The sequence below is a fragment of the Piliocolobus tephrosceles genome, chromosome 3, assembly GCF_002776525.5.
Source record: "Piliocolobus tephrosceles isolate RC106 chromosome 3, ASM277652v3, whole genome shotgun sequence".
In the NCBI taxonomy this organism is placed as follows: Eukaryota; Metazoa; Chordata; class Mammalia; order Primates; family Cercopithecidae; genus Piliocolobus; species Piliocolobus tephrosceles.
The window spans coordinates 14,653,514-14,664,864 of record NC_045436.1 but is presented as its reverse complement, the minus strand read 5'-3'; positions in this window follow the sequence as shown (position 1 = coordinate 14,664,864).

Sequence of the window (11,351 nt, the reverse complement as noted above, 5' to 3'; positions counted from 1 at the left end):
GTATGGCCATTTTCACAATATTGATTCTGCCTATCCATGAGCATGGTATGTTCTTCCATTTGTTTGTGTCCTCTTTGATTTCACTGAGCAGTGGTTTGTAGTTCTCCTTGAAGAGGTCCTTTACATCCCTTGTAAGTTGGATTCCTAGGTATTTTATTCTCTTTGAAGCAATTGTGAATGGAAGTTCATTCCTGATTTGGCTCTCTGCTTGTCTGTTACTGGTGTATAAGAATGCTTGTGATTTTTGCACATTAATTTTGTATCCTGAGACTTTGCTGAAGTTGCTTATCAGCTTAAGAAGGTTTTGGGCTGAGACGATGGGGTTTTCTAAGTATACAATCATGTCATCTGCAAACAGGGACAATTTGACTTCTGCTATTTATGACAAACCCACAGCTAATATCATACTGAATGGGCAAAAACTGGAAAAATTCCCTTTGAAAACTGGCACAAGACAGGGATGCCCTCTCTCACCACTCCTATTCAACATAGTGTTGGAAGTTCTGGCTAGGGCAATCAGGCAAGAGAAAGAAATCAAGGGTATTCAGTTAGGAAAAGAAGAAGTCAAATTGTCCACTTCCTGAATTCTAAATTCCACTCTCCTTTCTTCCAGTATTATGTTACCTCTCCACTCGTTTCTTCTTTCTGTTTTCAATCTCTCCCCACTGTAAAACCACCATCTAATGACCTTCTTAACCCTTTAGTCCATTTCTTTCTACTGCGTCCTTGCCTGACGACACCTGCTATTTACTCAGCCCTTAACATTGTGTTTCCTGCTCTCACCATTGAAAACAACAGATTTCTCAAAGGTGAAAATGAGGTAGGAGGAGGACAGGACTGGACTCTGGACCAGATTAAAGACTGACCGAAACTGGGAAGAGGCATGGAAAGCACCTCTCCATAAGACACACCCACCGGCACCAAGACAGTTTACCATTGCCATGGCAACACCTGGAAGCGACAGTCCATTTTCTGGCAAATTGTGAATCACCCATCTTTTAATTAGCATGTCATTAAAAGCACGTATAAATATGACTGCAGACTTGCCCCTAAGCTGCTGCTGTCAGCACACTGCCTATATGGAGTAGTCCTGCTCTGCGGGAGCAGTCACAGAGCTGTAACATCGTCAACACTTCAATAAAGTTGTTTTCCTCTACAACTGGCTCACTCTTGAATTCCTTCCTGAGTGAAGCCAAGCACCTGCCCTGCATCAAAAACATAACCTAATTTCCAAATCATCTGGACATTTCTCAATTTTCATCCTGCTTAATACTGCTGTAGTTGGCTGATAATCTACTTCTGCCTGAAACTCTCTTTGTCTTTGCTTTTCCTGTCCCTGGCTGCCTTGGTTCTCCTCTCCTCTCTAACTGCTCCCCTAAATCTCCTCTTCCACCCATTAATTACATTAAGGGGTCTGTCCAGATTCTTCGTTCGGCCCAGTTCTGCTCCCTCTGGAAATCCTCTCCACTGTCAATGCCTCAACAGTTGCCTTGAAATGAATCCTCCATTTCTATCCCAAATCCAACCTTTCCCTGGAGGTCACACAATCTCACAATTGAAGGAAATCTTAGAAATCACTTAGTCAATTCCTTTACTCCACGTGTGAATCCTCTCTACTCTGTAAAACATGTGAACGTGAGCTACCCTGCTTGGTAAACTATAAGGTACCAGAAGAAAGTCAACTTTGTTATGATCTAGTTCTGTATTTCCAATTGCTTTCTCGACATCTCTACCTAATTGTTATTCAAGCCCCTCAGCCTTAAAATACCCCACATGGAATTTATCAGCTTTCTCAAAATCCAGCTTCTTTTCCTAAACTCCTACTTCTGTGAAAGGTACCACTATTATTTTAGTCACAGGCTTAAGATTTGAGATCACCTTAGACATCTTTTAAATTAATATAATTAATTTTTTTAGAGCAGTTTTAGGTTCACAGCAAAACTGAGAAGGAAAGACAGAGTTCCCACATACTCCCCCTTACCCACTCTTCCCATTTTCACACACACAGCCTCCTCCATCATCAACATCCCATATCAATGTGGTACATTTGCTACAATCAATGAGCCTACATTGGCACATCATTATCAACCAAAGTCCATAGTTTACATTTGGGTTCACTTCTGGTAAACATTTTATAGGCTTTGATAAATGTATAATAACATATACCTACCATGTATCACACAGAAGAGTTTCAGTGTCCTAAGATCCTTTGCCCTCTTCCCCCTAAACACTTGCAACCACCGATCTTTTTACTCTCTCCATAGTTTGCCTTTTCTAGAATGTTAAATAGTTAGAATCATATTGCATGTACATTTTTCAGATTGCTTTATTTCACTTAGCAATATGCATTTAAGGTCCCTCCATGCCTTTTTGTGGCTTGATAGCTTATTTCTCATTAGTGCTGAAAAATATTCCTTTGGTTATATGTAGCACAGTTCATTTACCCATTCACCTACTGAAGGACATCATAGGTGCCTCCAAGTTTTAGCAATTATGAATAAAGCTGTTGTAAACATCTGTGTGAAGGTTTTAGACTCATAAGTCCTCTATAAATCTCACATCCCATAATAAAAATGTGTATACTAGTTAGGGGCTTAAAAGACTTAAAATATACTATCAATTGATGCATGTATTATAATTTCCTAACTATTAATAGAAAGAGGGCTCAAAGATAAGAAGGGCGCATCCAAGGTCACATAGCACGGAGGTGGAATGCAATGACTCAAGTTCTTTAAACATCTCTCTTGTCCCTCTAGGCTGTCAAGTCCTAATATTTTGTGTTTTGAATTCACCGTTTCTTGTCCACTGCCACCAGTGTGGTTCAGAAAGGAATTCTTGTTCTTTGCATGAACTCTCACAACACTCTCCTAATCAGACACACTTCTCCTGGTCTACAAGAACCCCCCTTAACTTGACGCCCTCAACTGCACTATACAGTGTCTAAATAGATAACACCATCCCGTCCCTGCTTGTGAAACCCGCAGTGTTTCTTTCCTTCTTCCTGAAATAAGCCCAAATGCCTCACTCTGGCACTTGAAGCCATTCAGCCTGGACAGATATACCTCCCTCTAGTCCCTGTAAATGTGTTTATATCATAGTCACAGTAATACCCCTAGCCTTATAGGCCTTGCCTATGACTCTAAGTCTTCTGCCATACAGGCCCTCTCCTGTCACCTTCACTGACTGATTTCAGCACAGGGCTTCCATCCAGATCCAGGAGGCCCAGAAGATGAGAGTGCTCAGAAAGGGTCCCCACCTGTCCATTGCTTGCCAGTGTAGTCACAACAGGATTTGGGGGAATTTAAAAAATGCCACAAATCACTTTCCTAGCATTCTGCAGTTCTGATCATACATAAACTAAAAATAAAAAGCAGGGAGGTAAATTGCCACTAAAACTACAGGACCTTATTTTTTGATTCAAAGAAATAAGGAGGGAAGAGCAGTACATTCACTGAAATATTACAGAGGTTTTTTCTTAGGGTTGTCCTAATTATAAACACTGCTGGGGTTTATTTTCCTCCTATTTATCTGTAGAGTTATAGAAAAATTCTTTGAAGGCAATCTTACTGCAAAGAAATATATATATGGAACTTTACACAAAAGAATGTTAAAAGAAATGCATGGCAATGAATAAAATGAGCTCAGAATTTCCTGAAACATAATTACTTGCTCTGTATAGACTACATTAACATTTTAATCTTGTTTATGAAAAGACACATACTCTTGAATTGCAGAATGTAAATAAAATTAAGCTCTAGAATAAAAAGATCCAAGTCAAATATAAAATACCTTATAATCATCAAGAAAATAATTTTAGGTATTTGTGTCTGATACCTTTCTAATTCTACGGAATTGATTTAAAACTATTTTTTTCCAGGTATGAAAAAATAGTTTTTAAAGTATCACTGTCATTCTTTGTAAGAGTCCTTGGCTAAAAGACTATATTTAATTCTTATTAGATGGGGAAAATAAACAATCAGAACTAGAAAATCCCAGAACCAGACATAGTGTTTGAAATGACTTCTTAATTGAGCTGTTTTCAGGATTAGAAGTATATGCTAAACTTTCATTATTATCATCACCTCTCCCACCCTCCACCACCAAATTCTCAGCATATGTTTAAGAACTAAACTGAGATTTAAATATCTGCCATCTGGAAATGCATATGAAAACCTTTCCACATTTCCAAGTCTGGTAAGAGCAAATATCTCTTTTATGTGTTTTTAATGCTAACCAATTCAAATGGTTTTCAGAATAACAGGTATTTAAGTTACAGATGTTTCCAGCAGCAAGGTTATTTTTTTGGTCCTCTGATGGACCTCTCAAATTGATGGAGAAGACAAATTTAAACACATAAACATTACAGTTTAGCATTTTTGGTGAGGATCTAATTCAGCTTATAAAACAAAATTACCCAGTACACTCCTGGAATCCTTCATGAAGTACAATACAAATGACTGGTTTGTGTCTACTGTACTGCTTGCTTGAAAAATTGGATCACCTCTATTAACTCTTAGTGTTTCTCTATAGTCTCATTTATTCAGCTTGCTCATCCACACAGCACTGTCTTCTCAGTTCTTTAGCCAAGGGAGTGATTTTTGGGGGGGGGGTTTGATTTTTTTTCTTTCCATTTTACTTTGTTTTATTGGTCTTCAAGAAAAATACATACATTTTGTAGGTTTCTCTGTTTTAGTTTGACTGCTCCATTGCCTATGGTGTACTTTCACTGAATGTCTGGTCAGCGGAAATATTAAAATATATTTTTCTCTTATTCCTCTTCCCCAATGAGAGTTTCATTTGGGTAATTTACACACATGCACACACACAAATGTGATGCAACTCCACATTCTAAGCTAAGGTAAAGGTGGTATAACCTGCACAAGAGCACCAGGCTGAGGGGCAAATGGGTGCTAGAATCCAACTTAATATCTGCTAACCAAGCTTTGTGTTCACAGAGCTGCTTCTGTCCAAGGAATTCTTTGAATTCTCCCAGAGGCACCTTCCTAAGTGTTCTGGCTCTAGAAAACACTGTTCTCTTGTTTATCCTGTTTATTGTCCCTTTCCTATTGCCTAGAGGACCTAAAAAAAAGGCTATGGGCATCTTCATCCAGATCTTTCTAAAAAGTCAGGAAAACATGGCAAACCCTATAAACTATGGCCAACCATACAATTCCTACCTCCTCAGCTCAGTCTGCTAATTACAGTCAGGCTGATGCTAGACCATGTGCCATTTCATGATGTGTTTATTTCAGAACCTCTTCATGATCTAAGTTGTTTCATTTGGTTAGATTATTGAGTAAAATCCATAGAGGGTTGAGGATGAGATCCTGGCTAACTAGACCCATTGCATTGGACGTGAAAATAAATAAACACTGTGGTTAGGCTGTGTGAAGGAGAATCAGAGCTGTTAAAAACAACAAAGTGGTAAAAACAGATTTTATTCAGGACTACTGCAATAGAGGAAAGGAGATCTCAGAATAGAACTGGGCTTAATTCCAAACACACATGGGAATGTAAGAATTTATAGCCAAGGAGCTAACAGGAGGTCAGCGGATGGAAAATTACTAAGAGAAAACATCAGGGGTAAGGTGGGATTCTGGATAAACCCCCCTAACAGGATCCTTGCTAAAAGGAGACCAGGGTGATCAGATATCTCCCGGGGATGGTAGAGGCTGAGGAACCCAATCAGATATCAAGCAGGGGAGTCTGGCTAAGCCAATGTAACAGGATTCTTGGTAAAACTTGGACAATGCAGAGACGATCACAGAAATCAAAAAATCTAGGCTCAGTGCAAAAGAGCTCAGGGGTAGAGTTGAGTTTGGTCAAGGAGAGAATCTTTGTCAGTTGTACCACACAGAAAACAACACTCATCCCTGTAGTCTGGCTTTGTTCTCCAGCAAAGTATTGCTATCTGCTCACAAACACTTATTGAATGGCATCAGAAATCTAAGGGGTCAGAAGGTAACAAAGGAAAAGGGGCATAGTCACTCAATGTGCCCCTCCACTTAGCTGTTTAGACATTTTGTTCCCTTGGCTAACAATGAAGGTATATGGGTAATCTCGTGCCTGCAAACTGGAACACTAAACATATGGACTGAATCAGGAGGACATCTGACAAAAGTTACAGATAATTCCACTTCAAAGTTAGCTGTGCTTTCCATTTCCAAATGCTTTAATTATTTGGTCTGTATGCCTGTCTCCCCAACACAGGCCCTTGGGGAAACATATGTGTCCCACTGTTACAGGTAGAAGCCCAACATGTGGGAATCAGACCATCAGTCATGCCCCATGCCAAAGCCTCTGTCCCTGATTCCTCAATACTCCACACGTGTGAGAAACGGTGAATCAAATAAACTTTTGTGGTAGTGTGCAGAAATCAAAAGGGAAAACATGAGCGTTTAGCTAATCCACACAGCTTGCTCGCCCCTGCAACCAATGTACACAGGAGAATCAGCATTACATGGTCTGTGCCTCATCTGAGCAGATGCTGGGATAGCAGTTGCTGCAGCAGCACCAATTGGAGGCCCAGCAAATGTGCAAAGACATTGGTGCCAATTTAAGAGAATAAGGGGTGACAGGAAAGAAAGGCCTCTTTACACAAGCAAAAATGGGTCTCTGGGGACAGTGAGGTGGTATACAATGTGAACCAAGTCTTATAATCTCTGTGCACTTTTTTTTTTTTTTTTTCCCTGCAGGCTGGTGGAATAACAGCTCTCTGGAAGCCTCAGATCTGTCAGCTTATGTTCCTCTTTCATGATTTTTTATCCCCCCTCTAACCCCGCCTCACTTAGAAAAGGAACATATGGACTTTGTTGAGAGGCTGTTGTGGAATGTATAGAGTGACAAAGGCAAAATATGTAAAAGAACCCTTGAAAATGTCACATTATTGGCTTAATGGCTTTGTACAGATGGGAGTAAGGTGATGCCTTTGAAAACTTTTTATTTGGTTGGTTGACTTTGCCAGTTACAGCTCATTTCTCAACCCAAAGGCAAAATACCATTCAGTGACCAAGCAAGTTAAAAACTCCAGTATAAAACAAATACTTTGAGCATATGGCATTTTCCTCATTCTAACACCTTCTTTTTCATTCTGTATATCTAAATGACGAATGAATGAAAGCTGATTTAGGAAAGTAGATTGGCTAAAATGTTGGAGAAAAACTACCATCAAGTTGAGAAATATTTTTATGACGTTTTTGAAATTTCTTTTTTTTAAGTGCATATATGTCATGTCCAAACTTTTCTATATCACCAAACAAAGTGTCACAAAAATTTTCTGGAAAAGCATTATTGAAGATGTTGCTTTACTCAAGTAATTGTCAAAAGCATTCAGCTAAACTCATTTCCCCCAACTACTTTCCATCTAAATTTGCCAAACTGCAGTGAGCTAAATTCTATTTTTTCACCTTATACCCCCGTAAGTGTAAGAATCTGATCCTTAGTAGACGCAGAATGGGAAGTGTTTGTAGATCTTGTGAAATTCATAATTATACACCGAGTTTAGGAATAATGAGAGACAATTTGAGTGTACTAAGTGCCTTCCTTTATTAGCTTGTTTAACCAGTATTTGTTGTGCATCTACAATGCACTCTAGCACTGGCCAACACAAATATGTGTGTGACAAATAAAATTTAAAATTTTCTAGTAGCCATATAAGAAAGAAACTGGTGAAATTATTATTATTATTATATTTTGAGTGATAGAGTCTTGCTCTGTCACCCAGGCTGGAGTGCAGTTGCATGATCTCGGCTCACCGCAACCTCTGCCTCCTGGGTTCAAGCAACTCTCCTGCCTTGGCTTCCCAAGTAGCTAGGACCACAGGTGTGTGCCACCACACCCAACTAATTTTCATATATATTTTTTTTTTAGTAGTTATGGGTTTCACTATATGTTGACCAGGCTGGTCCTGAACTCCTGACTTCAAGTGATCCGTCCACCTCAGACTCCCAAAGTGCTGGGATTACAGGTGTGAGTCTCCACACCTGGCTGAAATTAATTTTTTTATACCTTATTTTACCTAATACATGCAAAATATTATATCAATAGATCATAAAAATTACTGATAGTTTACATTCTCTTTTCATACTAAGTCTTCAAAATGTAGCTTGTATTTTATACTTTCAATGCATCATCCACATTTCAAGTGCTCAATAGCTAGATACAGCTAGTGGCTACCATGTTGGACAGCATATCTCTGGACAAACTGAACAATAACAAACTTCACAGTGCTTTCCTACCTTCTTTATTTGTTTACTCTCCTCTCTCCGCCAAAATGTTCTTATCCTTCATCCATACATTCATTCACCATTTAACATGTATTAAACCTCAGTTTATAGCAATACGGCAAGATAATTAACTTGTAATACTCTTTTAAGGAAACTCTAAGAAATTATTGCTAAAATAAAACAAATATTCTTTGAAATGCATTGTTAGGATTATAGGAACACAAAGAAAATTTCCAGAGCCAAGCTCAAGAGGAAACTAAAAACTGAATGGGGATGGAGGTGCTATTACCTGAGCTGCCACTGGGTTGGTCCTAGGCAACTGAGGAGCTTGGTTTTAACATTATAAGAAATAATTATATTCAAATAATTTCAAATTATAAGCTTGTCAGATACTCAAGATTTAAGCTGGAGTTCAGATTTGTCTCTAGCAATGGTATTACAGAATGGTGTTACCACAGTGAAATACTGAAATCAGGAAAAAATTATCCTTCTATCATGGAAGACAAGGACAAGGGTGATTGTCTTAGCTGAAGAAGGCTGTCTTAATTTTAAAATTCCTATCTATGGGTCTCTCCCCACGGAGGCTTGGGTTCCAATTTGCAATAACATGTCAGACATTTAATTAAACACATAAGCACACATGTGTTCTAGTAACTCCCAGAAAGCAGAAGCAAGCACAAACATCTCAGGGGGGATACACCTTCATCCCAGGGAACATAAAATTATCACCGGTTAAACACAAAACATGAACTCATAACACAAAATTAAAAACAAAATGAGAAAACAATGTATTCTGAGCAAGAATAAGCTATCAACCTAAATAATCAAAAGGGTCAGAATCCAAAAGATAGTTTATTCAAGTGAAAAGTGTGAGGGTGGCAATTCGGTGAGCAGAGCTACAGCAAAGAATGGTGATCAGCGCTCCTAGTATGGGATAAAATAAGGGTCATTTCTACAGGTAAAACGGAGGTGCTGAACAGAAGTACAACATTTTCCATACAAAGGCTAACAAAAAGAAATAAAACTTGATTAGCTACTATTAATTACACTCCAAGGAGGGTGTTTAACATTCTATTCTAAAGAGGTAACAGTCACAAGAATCTCTTATCTCCCCATCTTTTACTCTAGGTCTGAATCAAGAATAGGGAGTCCGGTTAATGTATAACATCTCAATGCAAAAGTCAAAAGAAAAAAGTTATGCACCAGAGAAGAAAAAGAGTTGTATTGTGTGAATCAAGTTTCAGGGATTAACTTTTTCTTTGGCATAATAAATTTGGAAGGTCCTGAAATTTTATTTTTACATAGTTGATAAAGTAAATAAATAGTAGGATTAAACTCTTCAAGAAACTCTGATTACAGAAGTCTCATAAAGCCTATAAAATAAGTACACCTAAAATATTAAAGTCCTAAAAGGAAATGCCAAAAACACAAGAAAAGAACAAATACCAGGCAGATGAAAACAAATAACCAAATTGTACCTGAAATGATGAATACAGTCATTTAATCAGTTATTCAGTTAAATAACCTCAATAACTAGACTAAATTGTTGCCTAAATCAAATTTGAAGAGAAGATTAGCGAGCTGGAGGTAAGTGGTGTGTAATCCCATAACCAGATAAACTATCATTTAAGAATTACGTTGAAATAAGAGCATTTTCAGTCAAAGATTTGCAGCATTTTCTATTATAAGACCCTTGCTTTAAAAAGTACTAAAAGATATTTAGAAAGAAAAAAGCTGAATGCGGAAAAAAATGAAAAATGAGAAGGAATGGGGAAGAAATTGGTAAATTTGAGTTTACATAGAAATAATTATTTAGAACAGGTATAATATTAATATTTATTAACATGATGTTAAATAATTAACATCGCCGGGCGCGGTGGCTCAAGCCTGTAATCCCAGCACTTTGGGAGGCCGAGACGGGCGGATCACGAGGTCAGGAGATCGAGACCCTCCTGGCTAACACGGTGAAACCCCGTCTCTACTAAAAATACAAAAAATTAGCCGGGCGAGGTGGTGGGCGCCTGTGGTCCCAGCCACTCGGGAGGCTGAGGCAGGAGAATGGCGTGAACCCGGGAGGCAGAGGTTGCGGTGAGCTGAGATCCGGCCACTGCACTCTAGCCTGGGCGACAGAGCAAGACTCCGTCTCAAAAAAAAAAATAAATAAATAAATAAATAAATAAATAAATAAATAATTAACATCAATTATTTAAAACAGGTATAATAATAACACTTACTTAGAAGATACATAAAAAGTAGAACAAGAAAAAATAGTATGGGAGAAAGAGGACTAGAGTTAAAGCATTCTAAATTTCTTCTAAGAATAGGATGTTTAGCCGGGCGCGGTGGCTCAAGCTTGTAATCCCAGCACTTTGGGAGGCCGAGACGGGCGGATCACGAGGTCAGGAGATCGAGACCATCCTGGCTAACACGGCGAAACCCCGTCTCTACTAAAAAAAATACAAAAAACTAGCCGGGCGACGTGGCGGGCGCCTGTCGTCCCAGCTACTCGGGAGGCTGAGGCAGGAGAATGGCGTAAACCCGGGAGACGGAGCTTGCAGTGAGCTGAGATCCGGCCACTGCACTCCAGTCCCGGTGACAGAGCGAGACTCCGCCTCAAAAAAAAAAAAAAAAAAAAAAAAAAAAAGAATAGGATGTTTATTAGCATTATACTTAAGGGTCAGATATGTAAGTTAAAATTTTAAGGGTCAAATGAAACACTGAAAAAACTTTTTATCTTTAAAGCATGAAGATAGGAGACAGGGGTACTACAGACGGAATGGTTGTGTCCTTTAAACATTTTTATGTTGAAACCTTAATTTCCAATGTGATGATATTTGGAGGTAGGGCCTTTCAACAATGATTAGGTCGTGAGAGTGGAGCCCTCATGAACTGGATTAGCGTCCTCATAAGAAAAGAGAGAGCTTGCTTCCTCTCTGTCTGCCATATGAGTACACAAAAAGAAAGCTGTGCCTGCAAGCCAGGAAGAGGGACCTCATCAAGAACTAAATTGTCTGACATCTTGATCTTAGACTCTCCAGACTTCAGAACTGCGAGAAATAAATTGTTATTCAAGCCACCCAGTCTATGGTGCTTTTATGTGTCTATGTAAACAAGAGGACAAAGTAA